This window comes from Lissotriton helveticus, chromosome 4_1 (assembly GCF_964261635.1).
Source record: "Lissotriton helveticus chromosome 4_1, aLisHel1.1, whole genome shotgun sequence".
In the NCBI taxonomy this organism is placed as follows: domain Eukaryota; kingdom Metazoa; phylum Chordata; class Amphibia; order Caudata; family Salamandridae; genus Lissotriton; species Lissotriton helveticus.
The window spans coordinates 1,822,115,854-1,822,135,309 of record NC_136063.1 but is presented as its reverse complement, the minus strand read 5'-3'; positions in this window follow the sequence as shown (position 1 = coordinate 1,822,135,309).

Genomic DNA, 19,456 nt, shown 5'->3' with positions numbered 1-19,456 from the left:
TTTGTTGGGTGAAAAAGACAATCCTTGTATATTGTTCTGTGTATAAACTGTGGTGTGGTTTTGGTATCTATATTGTTGTACATAATTGTGTATAAAATGAAGAAAAACAAAGTACTTATGGAAAAATAACCGGTTGGTGATTACAGTAAATAAAACTTATCACGTCCTCGATGTTTAGTGATGGTTTTGTGAAATAAACAGTAGTAACAGTGGACTAAGGCCACCTACATAGGAGAATCAACAGTCCCCTATTTGTTAAATATTTTGTTATTTGTTCCTCCTTTTTCCAAAATCCCCTTTTTGCGCTTGATGATGGCTGATAGCCAGAAACCGATCCTAGGATGCTCTATTCCGGTCCAGGGAAGACATGGCTTGGCAGTTCGGGCTGGACTGTTCCCATGAGGCACAGGATCAAGACAGATTTGCATATGACCATGTCTGAACTGGGGTGGCGTGGGGAGCAAAATAACAATGCATTCAATCCAGATCTGTGACTGGGGTGAATGTTTTTCCAATGTGCAACATTCCGTCCATCATATTGTGTGTTTTGCTGTTCGCCCTATGTGGGAAGGGTATGCCCAGACATGGGTCTTGTGCTCACTACGCCACTGGATTCAAGCTATCCTGGCTGATGACGGCTGATAGCCAGAAACTGGTCCTAGGATGCTTGATTCCGGTCCAGGGAAGACATGGCTTGGCAGTTCGGGCTGGACTGTTCCCATGAGGCACAGGGTCAAGACTGATTTGCATATGGCCATGTCTGAACTGGGGTGGCGTGGAAAGCAAAATAACGATGGATTAAACCCAGATCGGACACTGGGGGTGAATGTTTTGCCAATGTGCAACATTCCATCCATCATCTTGTGTGTTTAGGGATTAAATACTCCGCGTCCATAGCTAAAACTGTTCAATTGAACTTGGACAAGGTTCTTTCTAAAATTTCTGCCATGACGGAGAAATGGTCCCCTTTATTTTTGTCCTGGTGGGGTAGGTTGGATACCTCCAAGACGATGATGTTGCCGGTAAATTAATTTTTATCTTTCCATATTACCGATACTACTCCCTTTAAAATTCTTTAAAAACCTTAACAGTATAATGAGTAAATTCCTTCGGAACAATCGGAAAGCTTGTATCTCTCTTTTTGCTCTTTCCGCTCTTAATGACCGAGGTGGAGTTAATTTTCGCCAATATCATTCCGCATTTCTACTTCGTCAAGTCATGCCCTATTTTTCTTCAATTGACAATCCTACTGTGTCAGTATGGCATAAATTAGAGGAATCAATTATTTATCCGATCCCCTTCTCTTCTCTAGATAACTTTGTTCATCCTCCTCGTTCCTTTAAATCCCTTACCATTTCATACCATACATCTGTTTTTTACCCGATTCTTAGTACATCACGTTCTCCGTCTCAGTTATTTTTTAGAGTCTTCTATTTGACACAACAAATCTACTAAACTTTCCAATGGTACCATTTTCTGGAAAGGCTGGATTATCAAAGGTGTGTTACAGGTTAGACAATTATTGCACAATGAGCAGTTTTTATCTTTCCAGGAACTTCAATCTAAACACAACTAACCCGTTACATCTCTTTCAAAATTTGAGTATGAGACGGACTGTAACCCAGCAGCTCTCTCTTTAATCGGATATTTCTGCTTCTTCTACTCAATTGTTATCTTTTTCCCCTGCTGTTAGGGCTTCTCATATCTACAAATTCCCTTTTTTCCCCCTTATCTCCTCATCCTAAAAGTAAGACTGAACTTTTATGGGAAACAGATCTGCAACACACTTTTCTTACACATACTTGGGACTCCGTCTGGGCCCGGATACATTACACTTCATGCAATGCCAGTACTACTCACGTTTTTATTTTTATCAGATACTTTTTTTAACCTATTTAGCTATATCCAAATTCAATCCTACCCTATATCCTAACTGCTGGTCGTGCCAAAACATTCCTGGTACTTATTTGCATTCTTTTTTCCTTCACCCTAACATTTCCATTTTTTGGACAAAAGTTTGCAAGTCTATTGCCTCAATTTGTTTTGTTAATTTTCCCTTTGATATCACTACAATTTTTTGGGGTAGTTCTTCCACTTGCTGGTTAGGTGTACGAAAATGTGGCACTTTTATAGATTTAGCCATTGCAATTGCCTTTCAGGTCATAACCTCGAATCGGAAGGATGCCTCCAAAGTCTCCTTCTCAGCTTGGTGGAATTTACTTTGTCAGCATCACAGGCTAGATAGAGCATTTGTAACCACATCTCAGCCGCGTATCCGTAAAGAGGCCCTTTGGTCCGTTCTCACTATGTTTCTACTTCTGCTCTACTTGCCAATGCTAGTAATTTTGTTTTTCAACCGCTCTGCTTATTCCTATATGTTTTGCATATTCAAGAATTCTTTATTCATTATTGCGTTTCTGTATATTACGAGTCACTGGAAAGCTTTACCAATTTTATAGTATACGATTGATGGTATCCTTTTTCTATTCTCTTCTTTCCTTCTTTTCCTCTATCTTTAATTGCCTCTCTCCTTTCTTTCTCCCCTCTTTCGGTCTTTCTCACCCAAAAAGCAAAATCAAAAATGCAATTTTACGTATGGTACTCTGCAATTATGTTTTCCTTTTATATTGATTGTCTTCTAGTAATTTATGCTGTATTACATTTTTCTCCTTTTCCTTTATAAGTAGTTTTATGTCACTAGGTGGATTTGTATTTTATTCTTCGTATTATATTTTTGTAGCATGTTTTCTTTTTGTTCAATAAAGCTTTCTAAACTCAAAAACAATTTGATCTCAATACATCCAATAATAAACTAGTTACCCGAAAGAATGGGTTTACAGCTTGAAGTTCTTCTAGATTTATATGCTGTGATTTATTCCGACATATACTGGTTGGCGTGGGAGCGTTTATTTGCAGACAATTTTTGCCCCTGATGGTCGTCAACATAGAGTCTGTATGACTCAACATGACCCTCCATTTAGATTTTTTCTGAGATACATCTTTCTCTTTCCTAATCCCACTCCTTCTCCGGTGAGGTGGTGGGGTTGGAGGGCACCTGAATATAGAAAAGTGTTAAGAGGGAAAATCATTCTTACAAGGAAGTAAGACATTTCGTTTACGGCACATAATCTCTTCTAGGTCCATTTGCTGTGCACAGATTGATAATATTATGTCCCCAGAGGAAGGCCTGATGAAAAGGGACTGGTGCTAAAGGAAAATCTTAGTACTATTTATCCCACTGCGGTCACTTTGCATTTTTCTTTAGCAACACAAGTGTTTAGTGAACATGTGTCTAGACGAACATGTGTCTAGAAAAACATGTTGCCTTCAAGTGTGTATCTTGTAAAGTAACAGTAAGAAATAAAGACTAAAGCTAACCCTTTCCCTCTGGTAGAATGTGCTCTTGGCTTCACCTCATAGGTTTCATTAGAGAATTTATAACTAAAGTTGATGGTCTACACTATACATCTAGTAATGGTTTCCTCTGTGACGACGTACTTAACACGTTTGTGTTGCATACGCCACAAAGATTTAGAATTTCTGATATCTTTTGTTTCCTGTACAGAGTACATTACTATGCTTCCTACATTCATATACAAGGCTTTTTGTGCAGAATTGGTTGATTAATAATAGGAAGGTAGGTAGATTTGCTTCATGTGAAACTTTGGTAAAAAACCTAAAATGAATTTGAATAATAACATTGTTTAAACAAAATAGTCAATGAAGGTTCTTGTACTTATTTTAGAGAGGTAATAGGGATTAGGAATAAAACAACATACTTCAATAAGGCTTTATTCATAGGCCCAAAAGGTGATAAATGAGGCCTGCTAAAACCAGATTCGAGTGCCACCTTCGTGGTGGAACTGCATGTGATGAGAACATAACCTTATTGTTACCCTTTAGGAATCTCTTCATTACTGTGATAATAGATAAGCATCCTTTTTGTCTATCTAAGCAGTACCAGCAGACAAATATATTCTTATAGGCTCCTCTTCAGGCATAAATTAGTTAAGTATCTTGCTAATACAGGTTTGTCCTTTAGATACTATCGGAAGTTGTTGTGCGAGTCCCATTTAGGGCATCTAGTCCATTTTCGGGCATAACACCTTGTAGTAGGTCTACGTGTTTCATTTGTGATATGCTTCTTTCAGAAAGGTTTGACTGACAGAATTCAGCTATTTCAGGAGCTAAGCGAATTACTTTTTCTTTGGGATTGGATGAAATCCTGCATCACCTATGCACAGTGCCTCATACTATCTGTATCAGATATGAATATATCTGACATAGCCACTGGAGAGTCCATAAAAATCAATGTAATGTTGGAGAGTTTTTCTAAAAATATCATTATCAGCGGTATTGGTGGAAAAGCCTACGCCAATGTCCAATACCAGCTTATCAGCAGTGCATTCCACACTAACATAGGATGGTACTTGCAAAGCGCAAAGTTTTGCTTCGTTTTGCTGCAAATAGTGTTACGTGGAGTGTACCAGAAACTACCACTCACTGCTTAAGTGCCCACTGGTGAGATGTGCCATTTTGCCTGCATACTTAGTCCACATGAACGTTTTCTATTTCAGGTACATTATCGGCCACAATTGAAACATTAATTGTCCAATTTACAAATCTCCTGTGCTAGTTTTGAAAGTGGGTACTAGACCGTACTTCTCTGTTTGTTTAGGTAAAACATTGCAGTTGGGTTGTCTGACAAAATATACACACGCTTGTAGATTCTGACTTAAGAAGGCTTTAAGTGCTAGGAAAATAGAAGTGAGTTTTATTTATTGTATGTACTTGACTGATTCCTGTTTATGATGGCTTGTGGGAGTGAAACCTTGAATGATTTTCCTTTACCATCCTCGTTATTTCCACCATTTTAGCTCCCTGCTGCCCTTGCTTGTGACAATCACTACCTTGTCCAGTCACGCAGCATCTTTGACCGTTGACTGTTCAAGCATTCCTACGTTGGCCGATTGAACAGCCTTCTATTTTGAATCAAATTAATAAATTAAGCCATCATGACTAAAAATTAAAGACCGTTGCCCCATCAGAGACTAAGTTTGTTGGTTTAAGCTAATCTGATTCTGCAAATACCTGCACTCTCTTCATTTGCCCTCATTGGGTTTAATTCTGCTTCGCAGAATGTCTTTCTTTTTCAGTTAGGGAGAGAATTTTTTTTCCAATTGACAGTGAATTCCAAATGATACTGTAGGTTTACCCCTGCCTGTAGATTCAATTGGCACTGGGATGTGTTTGTCGTCATCAGTCTAAGTAAGGGGAGGCATGAATGGCTTGCCTACTGAGGTGATCACTACCACCAATAGTATTTTTATAATCATTCTTGGTTATGACTTTATGGCAACAGTAACACTTTGATTTGGTAATATACCTCATTCATAACAAACAGGATATTTTCAGAGCTATTGATGCATGGGGTGTGAAAATGGCCATGTTTCAGATCTATTGTTGCCAAGTAGTTGTTTTCTTCTATTAACAGAATGTGTTTTGATCAATATGTTCACATAATACAGGTCCAACAGTAGTCACATTGTTAGCAACTGTTTTGGGATTAAGTACAGTTGCTCTAGTGTATCTTTCCTGCAAGGTACCTCATTTGGTGCGTCTTTTTTCAACAACAGTTGTACCTATCACAGAAGAGCTTTTATGTATTCCTTTGAGTGTGTCTGAGATTTCCTCTTTATTGTTGGAGGGTTTGTATACATTTGATGCAATATTCATGTTTGATATATTTACCACCTATTTGTCTGTTATGGGCTCCCGGGCACCTAAGTCATTCATTCATCTGCCCCCTATTGGTATTGAGTTGAGGGGGGCTATTATACAGAGCAAGTTTGTGGGTATGGCAGACCCTCTGGAGATCTAATCTCTGCTTCAAAAAGTACTTTTGGCCTAGTGTCATTGCTAACACTGTGATCGCTGACTTAAATGTACCCCTGTAGATTGCCTTTTGAATTGGAGTGCATAAGGAAAATGCTACTTACCCAGCATGCATCTGTTCTTGGCATGTAGAGCTGTAGAATCACATGCTATGCCTAGATCGCCATCCGGTGTTGGGCCCAGATGTTTGCACTTTGTTTTTGTTCGAAGACGTCTTTCCAGTCACGAGGTAGGTGACTCCTCCTTTCGGTGATAGAGCACATGGGCATCGACTCCACTGTTAAATTGTTTTCCGCAGAGGGTGAGAATGGAGTAAATAAGAGTAGAATAGAGATGTCCATGTGTAATTATCTAAGTAAGATAGTACTGGAACAGATACAGATAACCAGGGATGTGGGTGGGCACATGTGGCTCTAAAGCTCTACATGCCAAGGACAGATTCATACTGGGCAAGTAGCATTTTCCGTTCGAGGCATGTGAGCTGTAGATCACATGCTATGCATAGACTATACAGCAGTAATCTCCCAAAGTGGTGGCTAACCTGTAGCTGTTGCAGCAGTTTGAAATAGTGTGCGTAAAACTGCCTGGCCCACATTAGCTTGTTGTCTGGAAATATTTCCTAAGAAAGCCATAGAAGCCCCCAGTTTGCAAGTAGGATGCACTCTAGGGGGAATTGGTAAAGTTCTCTTTGCTTTTGCATAACATATCTGAATACATTTAACTATCCATCGTGCAATACCCAATTTAGAAATGAGATTGCCTTAGTGTGGTGGAACAAAAGCCACAAAGAGTTGTTTAGTGTTACAAAACATTTTGTTATTTCTTTGTAATACATTAACGCTCTTTTTACATCTAAAGTGTGTAGAGCACGTTCTGCCACCGGATCTGGTTAAAGAAAGAACACAGGCAACTCAACAGATTGGTTGATGTGGAAGGCAGAAACTACTTTAGGTAAGAATTTAGGATTAGTACGAAGAACCACTTTGTTTAGGTATATTTGTAAAAATGGTTCTTCTATGGTTAATGAAAACAAGCAGACCGCTTGTCCTCTGCGCACTGTTGCAAATCCACAGTGGATCTCTATATTTTATAACAATTTACATAAAAACTCTTGAACAAGAGAAATTGTAATTCATATGTGTTTTACTGATTTCATGTCAGTTAAATTGCAAACATGATCAATACATATAAAGTAAATGCGATGAGTTCATCCAAACACAAAGAAAAGGCTTTATGATGTTTTTACATCTCATTAAATTTTAAATTCTTCTATTTTCTTCTCACAGAGTTGCCCTGCCCAATGCATTTCGGGGCCCTTGGCCCTTCGTCAGGGGCGGTATCTGAAAAGACACGAAAAAAATGGTTGTCTTTTTACAAAGCTAGAACCCTCTTCAAGTTACAAGGTACATTGCAAGCCACAGTATTTTGAAAAAGATTACAACATGAAAGATACAATGCTAAAGATTTTTTTTTTTTAAATGTGAAATATCAGGGAACGACCTACAAACATAACCACAAGCTGATGAACACCTCTAATTTAAAACTCACTTGTGCCATGGTAAAGTGATGACTCAATGTGTATGCTGATGACCAAATTGGGAGGTCCAAATTTATAACGTGTGAGGTCGATGTGCTGAAAAGCTAGTTTCCAAGTGAGAAACTGTAGTTCACATTTATGTAAAGGCTCGAAGGATGGACCAATTTGCCTGGTAAGGACAACATTAAAATTCCACGCTGGGGCCGTTGGAAGTCTTGGAGGAATAACTCTTTTGAGTCCTTCCATGAAAGCTTTAATAGTGGGCACTCTGAAAAGGTGTTGTCTATTTTGAAGAGAAGCAGCTATTGCAGCGAGATGTAAGCGTATAGAAGTGTAAGCTAAATTTGAACGTTGTAAATGTGGCAGATAAATGATATTTTGAGTAGAAGAATCAAGTGGATTGACATGGTTGTTATTATAATAAATAACACACCGTTTCCACTTTGCTGCATAACAAGCTCTTGTAGTAGGTCTTCTTGCCTCTTTAATAATATTCATACAGTCTGGTGGAAGATTTAGATAACCAAACTCTATGACTTCAGGTGCCAAATCGCAAGATTGAGAGGTTTGGGATCTGGATGTCTTATCACTCCATGGCTCTGTGTGAGGACACTGGATGTGAGATGTAGTTTTTGATGAGGAACTACTGATAGTCCAAGAGGGTAATAAGCCAAGGTTGGCGAGCCCAAGGGAGAGCTACTAGGATTAGTGTTAGGGATGTTTGTCTGAGCTTCCAAACCCCTAGTGGAATGAGTGGGGGAGGCGGAAAAGCGTAAGCAAATATCCCTGACCAGTTCATCCATAGAGCATTGCACTTGGATAAAAGGTGTGAATAACTGGAGGCGAAGTTTGGGCATTTTGGTGCGTGGCGAACAGATCCATGTCTGGAAAGGCCCACATCTGAAAGAAGGGGAGGAGAACTTGAGGGTGAAGTTCCCATTGGTGAATTTGTTGTCTCTGTCTGCCGAGGAGATCTGCAATCTGATTGTCCACTCCTGGGAGATGTTCCGCTAGGAGATAAATCTTGTGATGAATGGCCCATTTCCAAATGTCTTGTGCAAGGTATGACAGTTGGAGGGAGTGTGTTTTTCCCTGTTTTTGTATGTAATACATTGCTGTCGTTTGTGCGTATCAGGACAGCTATGCCTAGGTGAGTTTGGAAGGCTTTGAGCGCTAAAAATAGTGCTACAGCTCCAGATAATTTATGTGGAGAAGCTTTTCCTTTTGAATTGTGAGAGTTTGGACATGAGCTCCCCAAGCAGTGAGCGATACGTTTTCTGTTAACACGGTCTGTGGAATCGGGTTGATGAAAGGCCTCCCCTTTTGTAAGGTTGTGTGGATTCCACCCCTGCAGAGAGTGATGAGTGCGGCCGTCTACCAACACCAGATCTGCCAATAGACTGTGAGACTAATTCCACTGATGGGCTAAACGTTCTAGAAGGGGACACATTTTCAGTCTTGCATAAGGAACTATCATTCCTAGTCGTTGCATGAATATCCGAGCTGGTAATGGTTGATTGGGGTGAAATTTGGAAATAAGGGCCTGAATATTGTGAATTCTGGTTGGATTGGGATAGTCCAGAACTTTTTGTGTATCTAGAGTGGCCCCTAGATATGCTTGGAGGGCTGAAGATAGGATTATGCCAAATTGACTGTAGATCCAAGGTTGTGCAGTAAGCGAACTGTTGCTCGAGTGTGCTGTAGGCACTTTGAGAGTGTGCTGGCTTTGATAATCCAATCGTCTAGATATGGGAAGACTTGAACCTGTTGCCTTGCAGATGGATGCACAGCGACTACTGCTAGACATTTGGTAAAAACTCTGGAAGCAGTACTGAATTGATAATGTTGCCCCGCTATCACAAACCTGAGGTAGTTGCGATGAGTGGGATGTATTGGAATATGGAAGTATCTGACCTTTAAGTCCAGAGTGGACATAAAGTCGCCTTGTTGTAACAGAGGAAGTACCTGTTGTAGAGTGACCATGTGGAAGTGATCTGGTTGAATGTAGAGGTTTAATTCTCTGAGGTGTAATATAGGCCTCAAAGAACAGTCCTTTTTGGGAATTAGAAAATAAAGAGAGAAGACCCCTGTCCCCTGATACTGTAGTGGGACGGGTTCTGTAGCTCCTTTTCCCAGAAGAGATTGTACCTCTTGTTTGAGTAGGTGTAAATGTTCTGGAGATAGTTTGTGGTGGAATGTTTAGAGGGTTGCTAGTAAGCTCCAGGCAGTAACCAGATTGGATAATTTGTAAAACCCATTTGTCTGATGTGATTGAATTTCAGACTGGGAAAAAATGAGACGTCCCCCGACAGGTGTGAGATGATCGGGGGAAAGGGGAAACAAGTCACTGCTTATTTGTGGCTTGGGAAGTACGGGGTGTATTACTTTTCCCTCTTGCTTTGCCATTGTTTTCACGAAATCCACCTAGAAAATAACCTCTGGTAGAAGGTGATTGACTATTGCCTCTATATGACGTAGAGGAACAGTCAGTAGAAATGGACTTTGACCCTCCCCTTTAAAAGCATTGGTGAAATGATCCACTTTATTCATATATATTTATTATTAAATGTATATGGCACACAGCTACCCGGAGGTTTCCCGGCGCCTACGGACACACAGTACAAGGAGAGGGGGCCTAAGCTCTACTGATTAAAAAGCAAGTTTTTAGATTTTTGCGAAATTTAAGGTAACTTGTTTCGTGTGTAAGTGAATTGGAAGTGAATTCCATAAGAAAGGGGCTAGAAAGGCAAACGAACGGCCACCCATTCTAGCTCGTTTGATCCTGGGCACTTGGAATTTTAATTGATTGGAGGATCCTAGTTGGCGTGAGGGACAGTAATGGTGTACCAAAGCACCTAAATAGTGAGGAGCGGAGCCCATGTTTATCTTATGCATGTAGTAGAGGGCTTTAAATTTAGCACAATTGTCTATTCTCAGCCAATGTAGTTCACAGAGTGAACCTGTGGTTAAGGTCATTCTGGGGAGTTGGCAAAGCAGTCTGGCCGCAGAGTTCTGGACTACCTGCAGCTTGCGAAGCACTTCTTTATTAGCACCCAGGTAAAGCACGTTTCCATAATCCAATCTGGACATGATCAAGGCCTGGATGACAGCTTTTTGCGTAGATAATGGGAGCATCCAGAGAATCTTTCTGAGCCAATCCACGATTGGATGGTGTTTGTAGCACTCCCATATATTTGGCTACTTCAGTGTCCTTCATTTTTTCTAATGAAGTGTACACTGTAGGACCAAATAAATGCTCCTTATCAAAAGGTGCATTTAAAATTGATGTTTGAACTTCTGGTTTTAAACCTGATATTCTAAGCCACGCGTGGCATCTGAGAGGAATGCTGGTGTTAATAGCACGGGAAACAGTGCCTGCTGCATCAAGAGCATACCTGATTGATGTATTAGACATAAGTTTCCCTTCCTGAATGAGGTCATGAACTTTGGATTTATGTTCATCAGGCAGATATTACATCAGTTGCTCTAGCTCATCATAATGAGCTCTGCCATATCTTGCCAAGAGTGCATGTGTGTTAGCTATGCGCCAATGATTGGCTGCTTGTGCTGGTACCCTCTTGCCTGAGGCATCTATTAATTTAGATTCCTTATCTGGAAGCGGAGCATCTCTCGTTGACTGAGAATTTGCTAGTTTCCGAGCACTTGAAACCACTAACTAATCTAGTGGAACCTTACCTCTAATAAAAATTGGGTCTGTAGGAGCCACCTTGTATTTTTATCCACTCCAGGTGCGAGTATCCTAGCTTGCACTGAATTTTTGAACACCTCATTTGCATGTTTTAACATACACTTGAGCATTGGTAGTGTATGTGTAGTTTTTTGTGATGCACTTAGTGTATCAGATAAGAAATCTTCCTCAAGAGGCTCCTTATGTATTTGCACCCCATGATACTATGCAGCTCAATTAAGCAATTCTGTAAACCCCACAATATCATCTGGAGGAGAAGGCGTAGATGGGCATAGATCTAGATCATTGTCGTCAGTAGGATCAGTGTTATAGTCTACCCAGGGGTCTGGACATAATCTTGTGGTACATCCTAATGTGTGTCATCTAGATCACCATCCCCATCATCCTGTTGTAGTGGAGATTGTGGCTGAAAGGAATTTGTGGGTGGTATATGAAGGTTAGGGTCAATAGGTGGTGGAGGAGGTGGGGTAGGAGAAAGAGGTAGAGGAGAAGTATTAGCCCCCATATTCTATCTCTTTAGAGTGATATGGTAAGATTCCTCAATTTCTGGTTTCCATTTCTGCGCCAGCTTTGCAGAACGGTGTCCTGTTTTGGGATTAATAACCAGTTCCCTTTGTATGGGGTCCGTGTTAGCAGGCGGAACGTCCAAACTAAGCTCCTTGGGTGGAGGAGGAACCGACTTTTCTTTTGAGGCCATAATTTTCGATGTCAAAGATTTTGGTGTTGACGTTTTCGGAGCCAAGAACTTTGGTACAGAGAATTTCGGCTCCGATGATTTCGGATCCGAGGTGTGTTTCAGTGCCGAAGTTTTGGGGGGGAACAGTTAGCCTATGTTTCGGTGCCGAAGTATTGGATTCGGGCCCTGAAGAAGGTCGACTCAGTCCCGAGCCGGAAGGCTTTCCAATTTGTATTGGTGCCGAGCCCGAAGGCGCGCGTTGGAAACTTTGTCTCAGAGCTGACCTTGGCCTGAAGGCAGAAGAGGGATCTGAGCCTTTTTAGAGGGCCCCTTTTGGAGCAAAGGAGTATCTCTGACCCGCCCCCCTTGCTCGCCCATTCGTGCCTGCTTGCTCCTCCCATCTGCTCCTCCCTCCCACCTCCCCTTCTTATAGCAGCCGCTGTGCAAGCCCGTCTGCGTCCGTCCGCGCTCAGCGCCAGACCCCCTGGCCCCGCGACACCAAACTCCGCTACGACGCCAACACCCTCCACGCTGGCCAACCCACCACCTGCTTCCAGGACACCCCGAAGCGCACCCTTGGACCCTTTACTTGCCAAAACTGCAGCTTCACCAGCCAGGTGCACCAGCACACCCTGACCACCCCCCAGCGAGGCAGGTGACAACCATCTCAGATGCATACTGCTCAACACCCGCTCCGTCCACAGGCATGCCACTGAACTCTGGGACCTGCTCGACTCATCCTCCCCGAACGCCGCTTTCCTGACGGAGACCTGGATGAACACCTCATCCGCACCCAACGTTGCCATAGCCAACCCGGATGGCTTCAAGATCACGGATGGCTTCAAGATCACCAGCAGGGACCGCACCAACAGACCAGGAGGAGGAATCGCCATCGTCCACAGAGACACCCTCAGAATCTCGACCAACACCGAAGACACCCTCACACTGCTGAACACCTGCACTTCCAGATCCACATCGATCCCAAGACTACCCTCAGAGGAACCCTCATGTACAGACCCCCCGGACTCAGTTCAGCGACTCCATCACAGACGTCATCAGCCCGCACGCCTTGGCCTCCACAGACTACATACTCCTCGGAGACCTGAACTTCCACCTCGAAAACACTGACAATAGCAACTCCACCACACAAATCGACAACTTCGCCAACCTCTGCCGCAAACAGCTCGTCAAGACACCCACCCACTGCGCCGGACACACACTCGACCCCATTTTCTCCCCAGCAGCCATGTCACCTTAAGCCACAAACTCCATTGGGCCGACCACCGCTGCATCCACTTCTCCTTCGAGAAAACCACAGCACACAACCACCAGCAAAGAGCCGCCCACCACACCTGGAACAAGGTCGTCGTAGACCAGCTAATCACCACACTCACCGTAGACCCACAAACCGACCACACAGACACCGACACAGCCGCCACGCAACCTCAGGCAACGGATCGACAACTGCGCCGACACTCGCCTGATCTAGAGACCCTTAAACAGACACACCGATAGAAGGGCCATCTGGTTCACCTCCGACCTCCAGGCATCCAAGCAGACCTGCCGACTACTAGAGAAGAAATGGCACCTCGTGCAAACACCGGACAACCATGCAGCCCTCAAGAACGCCAACCGCAGACACCACCAACTCATTCAAATCCCCAAAAGGACCTCCTTCAAAGAACGCATCGACAACAACGCACACAACAGCAAAGAACTCTTCAACATCGTGAAGGAACTCACCAACCCCAGCTCCAACGACATATCTGTCTCTGGCGATGACAAGACCACTGCGACTCCCTAGCCACCTTCTTCCACTGCAAGATCATAGACTTCCATGACAGCTTCAACAACTAGACCCCCCCCGACAGCCTCCGACACCCTAGAATCCCCACCCCCCAGACACACTGGCCTCCTGGGACCAGGTCAACGATAAAGACACCTTCAAAACTATGAAAACCATCCACTGCAGATCACTGTCAGAACCCTGCCTCCACACAAAGCAAGCTCCATCATCGCACTCCAACTCCGAAAGATCTTCAATAGCTCATTCGAGACTGCCATGTTCCTGGATAGCTGGAAACCCGCAGAGATCAACGCCCTTCATTTTTTCTAATGAAGTGTACACTGTAGAACCAAATAAATGCTCCTTATCAAAAGGTGCATTTAAAATGGATGTTTGAACTTCTGGTTTTAAACCTGATACTCTAAGCCACGCGTGGCGTCTGAGAAGAATGCTGGTGTTAATAACACAGGAAACAGTGTCTGCTGCATCTAGAGCATACCTGATTAAAGTATTAGACATAAGTTTCCCTTCCTGAATGAGGTCATGAACCTTGGATTTATGTTCATCAGGCAGATATTGCATCAGTTGCTCTAGGTCATCATAATGAGCTCTGCCATATCTTGCCAAGAGAGCATGTGTTTTAGCTATACGCCAATGATTGGCGGCTTGTGCTGGTACCCTCTTGCCTGAGGCATCTATTAATTTATATTCCTTATCTGGAGGCGGAGCATCTCTCGTTGACTGAGAATTTGCTAGTTTCCAAGCACTTGAAACCACTAACTAATCTAGTGGAACCTAACCTCTAAGGCAGACCAAAAGGACCTCAAGAACTTCCGGCCCATCTCCCTGCTCCCATTCACGGCAAAAGTAATCGAGAAGATCGTCAACAGACAAATGACCTGCTTCCTCAAAGAGAACAACACCTTGGACTCATCCCAATCCGGATTCCGCAGCAACTGCGTTCATCGCTGCCACCAACGACATCAAGACCCTGCTGGACAACTGCGGACAACTGCGAAACCACATCCTCATCCTCCTAGACTTCTAGATACCGTCTGCCACCACACCCTACGCACACCCCTCTACAACGCAGGGATCCACGACAATGCCCTGGACTGGATCTCCTCCTTCCTCACCGACAGAACCCAGAGTCCGCCTCCTGCCATTCCGATCCGAAGCCACCAAGATCACCTGCGGCGTACCCCAAAAATCATCCCTCAGCCCGACCCTCTTCAACATCTACATGACAACACTCGCCAACATTGTCCGATCACACAAACTCAACATCATCTCATACGCCGACGACACCCAGCTGATCTTCTCCCTCACCAAAGACACCGCCAAAACCAACTTCCACGATGGAATGAAGGCCGTCGCCGAATGGATGAAGAACAGCCGCCTGAAACTGAACTCTGATATAACGGAGGTCCTCATCCTCGGCTCCACCTCCTCCGCCTGGGAGGACTCCTGGTGGCCGGCCTCACTGGGAGCTGCGCCGACACCGCCAACCATGCATGCAACCTGGGGTTCATCATGGACTCATCTGTCAATGACCCAGCAGGTCAACGCCGTCTCCTCCTACTGCTGCAACACCCCCCATATGCTTTGCAAGATCTACAGATGGATCCCCACCGGAAACAGAAGGACGGTCACTCAGGCCCTCGTCACCAGCAGGCTGGACTACGGTAACGCCCTCTACGCGGGAACCACGATCAAACTCCAGAAGAGACTTCAACGCATACAGAAAGCCTCCGCACGGCTCACTCGACATCCCCCGCCACAGCCTCATCACTGCCCACCTGAGGAACCTTCACTGGCTCCCCGTCAATAAGAGGATCACCTTCAAACTCCTCACCCACGCTAACAAGGCACTCCACGACGTACCAGCCGGACCAACTCAACAATCGACTTATCTTCTACAATCCAAAATGCCAGCTTCGCTCCACGGACCTCGCCACCGTTCCACACATCCAGAGATTGACCACAGGTGTCCGATTCTTTTCTCACCTTGCCGCCAAGACTTGGAACACCCTCCCCATCCACCTACGACAGACCCAGGGCTTGCTGACATTCAGGAGACTTCTTAAGACCTGGTTCTTTGAACAGTAGCGGCTCCCCCCCACCTCGGCACTTGAGACCCTCACGGGTGAGTAGCGTGCTCTACAAATGTTTAATTGATTGATCTTTACTCACTGTACGCTGACCGGGTGTGATGTCTTCCTTGATGTCAAAGTCTTCCTTGGAGACATCAATTTCTTGTTCCTCCTCTGCCTCGGCTCCCTGTGTTTCAAGGATCTATTGGTCGACATCTTCTCTGTACAGGTCTGGAGCGGAGTCTTGTAGTCTTTCTGTTGATACATCTCGTGACGTCGAGCCAGACGGTCACGGAGCGTCTTATTCAACCGGAAGGATCGGCAGGCTTCGCAGTTGTCTTTGTTGTGTTCAGGCGATAAACACAAATTGCAAATGTCTTGAAGAACGGTACGTCGGTACTTGGAGTGGCACCCGGGGCAGAATTGTAATAGAGTCCAATCCATCTACTGCGAATTTGGTCGACGCGGCTAGGCCCAAGGGCCTTGCACAAGGTTTTCCAATCGAAGTTATGAAATAGATTCGATACATGAAGGTAGGAATACTCGGAAGAGAAATAATACTGTTGAGGGTAGTGGATTGCGCACCAAGAAGAACCCGAGAATGGTGTCGAACCGGAGCACAGCAATTCACGTTCGAACCCGATGGGGGGGAAAAAAACTATCTAACAATGGAGTCATATCCCATGCGCACTATCACCAAAAGGAGGAGTCACCTACGTCGTGACGGGAAAGACTTCTTCAAGCAAAAACAAAGTGCAAAAGCCCGGGCCAACACCAGATTGAGATCTATGCATAGCATGTGATCTACAGCTCACATGCCTCGAACATAGGTGTACCCTGTCCTATCTCAGATTCCACCTCTTTTAAACATTGTAGGAAGCTGTGTACAGTTGCAGTACCCCCAAACTTTTTGCCAGATTTCTGATGCACTTTGACTTAATGTGCCCTGGGTCCCTGCCAATCAGGTTCCCATGGCCTGTGTTCTTCCCAAAACTGTACCTTTGTAACCCCAATTGGCACCTCTCTGGCCACATGTAAGCCCCTTGTAAAAGGTACCATGGGTACTAAGGGCACTGTGACCAGGGATGGCCTCCAAGGGCTGCAGCACTTATTATGCCACCCTTAGAGGTCCTGTACTTTAACACACACACACACACACACACACACACACACACGCACACACACACACTGCCACTGCAGGCTGTGTGTTTTGGTGCAGAGAAAATTGAAGAGTCGACATGGCACACATTCCTGTGTGCCATGCCTGCAACCCACTGCCTATGGTAAAGGCAAGACAACCCTCTAGCTGGGCGCACCATACCTCTGGTGAGGGTACAGTTGCATGAGCACTGCACACCTACAGTGTCTAAGTCCATTCTTAGACATTGTAAATGCAGTAAAGCCATAAAGAGTATATGGTCTGGGAGTTTGGTATCAAACTTCTCAGCATAATAAACCCACACTGATGCCCGTGTGAGATTTATTATACCATGCACTCAGAGGGCATCTTCGAGATGCCATGTGAAAAAGAACCAGCCTTCTTGTGGGTTCCCTGAATGGTATACACCAGCCTGCCACCACGAGACAAGTTTCTGGATCCCTGGGGTGGGTGCTTTCGCTCCCTGAGCCATTTCTGGTAGGAGGTCTTCACACCTCCCCAGGTCAAGAAGAGTCATCTGTGGAAGGGGAGATTCAAAGGCCTTTTCGCCTTTGTAACGCGACCCCCAGCCTCTCCTACTATCAGGAGCAGGCCCCCATCCTGTCTCCCCTCCTTTTCGGCTGGAAGACAGGTGGGAAAAATTAGTACAGCCCAGAAGGTGTGCCCACCTCTGGCAACCCCACTCCTCAGGTGGGGGAGGTGAGGTGAAGCCTACTCTTCAGTGCCCACCATCTGGCAGATGGAAGGCACTCTAATCAGGGTTAGGGAATGTGTCCACTTCCCCACGTAAGGGTGAGCACTCTAAGGGTGTAGTCACCCTAAGGTCAGTAGCCAATTGACTACTGACCTCAAGACCCCTAAAACACCCCCTAAATACAGTATTTAGGGGGCAGCCCTGAACCAAGAAAGAAGATTCCCGCAGCCTACGAAGAAGGACGAAAGAAAACGCTCATAGCCCTGCCGGCCCATCTGCAGCTTCCAGAGATCCTGCGCCAAAAGTCGCCTTGCCAGCAACCTTCAGAACTCCTGGGAGAACTGACCTCCTGCCACAAAGATTGGATCTCCTGTGAACAGTAGCTCTGTTCAAAAGAAACAGCCAAGAAAGACTTTGAGCCTGTGTACAGAGATCCCCCCAATCCTGAGTGACCCGGTAAGGTGAAATCTGACCTCAAAAGACACCCCTGCATCCAGCCACCCTGCGACCTGGAGAAGAGAAACAGAGGTGCACCTAGGTCCCCGAGCCCTCCAACTTACCTGGCCAGCTGTTGGTTCCTTCCGGAAGACTTCCTGGCGCGAGCCTGCAGCTAAAATCCAAAACCGGCAATCCCTATTGAAAAACACAGGGCACCCGCCGCCAAAACAGAACCCTGCTCTCGGCCGCCCCTCTGCAGCTGTAGGTGCACCTTGTGTGCTAACTCGGATACCCCTTTGGCCGGAGCTGAAGTCCAGGAGCTTTGCTCCTACAACCTTGTTGCCTGCTCGTGAGCTGCCATCAACCGGAAGCCCCTTTCCCCCATTGGATAACACTGGACTTCAACACTCTGCACCCGGCCGCTCTAGTGCCGCTCAGGGTGCTTTGAGAGTGCATCCTCGACCCTGAGGGAACCCTGGTTCTAACCCAGAATACCAATTCCAAAACCTAAGTACTTACCGATAAACCAATGCCACTGTTTTCTCCCATAGGACTGCTTGGACTGCTTTTCTGTGAAAAAATTATTTCCAAGTGTAGAGTTGGTTTGTATGACACTTGAAGAACTGCAAATGTACAAAAACTGAATCACTTAACTTTTCTCTAGGAAATGTCCCAGTTTGATATCTAGGCATCATCACACTGAGTAGAAAAATTTAAAATAGTAATCTGAAAAGTAACGTACAAAGTAATTTCAAAAGCAACTGTTAAGAAATGTTGACTGTTGAGTTCCCTATAAACAAACCAATTGCAACCAACTGCATTTCAATTGTATTTCAACTGCAATATACCTGCAAAGTATTATTTCACTTACCTGCACCAGGCCAGCTTGGTTCTAGAGATAGATGACCAAATAATATTTGTATACATACAAATTGGTCTGAGTTCAGTCTTTGAGTGTGTGACATCATTTCTTGCCTGAGAGTGTACAACAAATGCTTAACACTACCCTCTGATAAAGCCTTACTGCTCGCCCACACTACCATAAATAGAGTAAGGTATTATCTACTTTTACCTCTGCCTACCTTTGGGGTTCCACGGGACTCTGTGCACATTATACATTACTCTGGTATAGTATATACAGAGCCAGCTTCCCACATACATTCTCCTTGCAAGGTCTCTGATGCTGTCACTTCAATCACAGTATTGTTGGTCTTCTTCATGTTTCTGAGGGACAAATCTAACTTAGGCCAAAATAAGTGGCTACCTGTAAAAGGCATTGTATGATATTGACTTGAATCTATGGTTTAAAAGCCAATATGTCCAGTGAAGCATCCCTATGCAGTTCTGTCCTAGTTGAAAGCTGTCTGCTAGCTGTGCCAGCTAGGTCTAATGCAGGCCGGAGGAATGCATTTAAAATGTTACAAATGTAGTGTTGTTCTAAAACCCCTCTGGAAAGTGATTAATAAGTT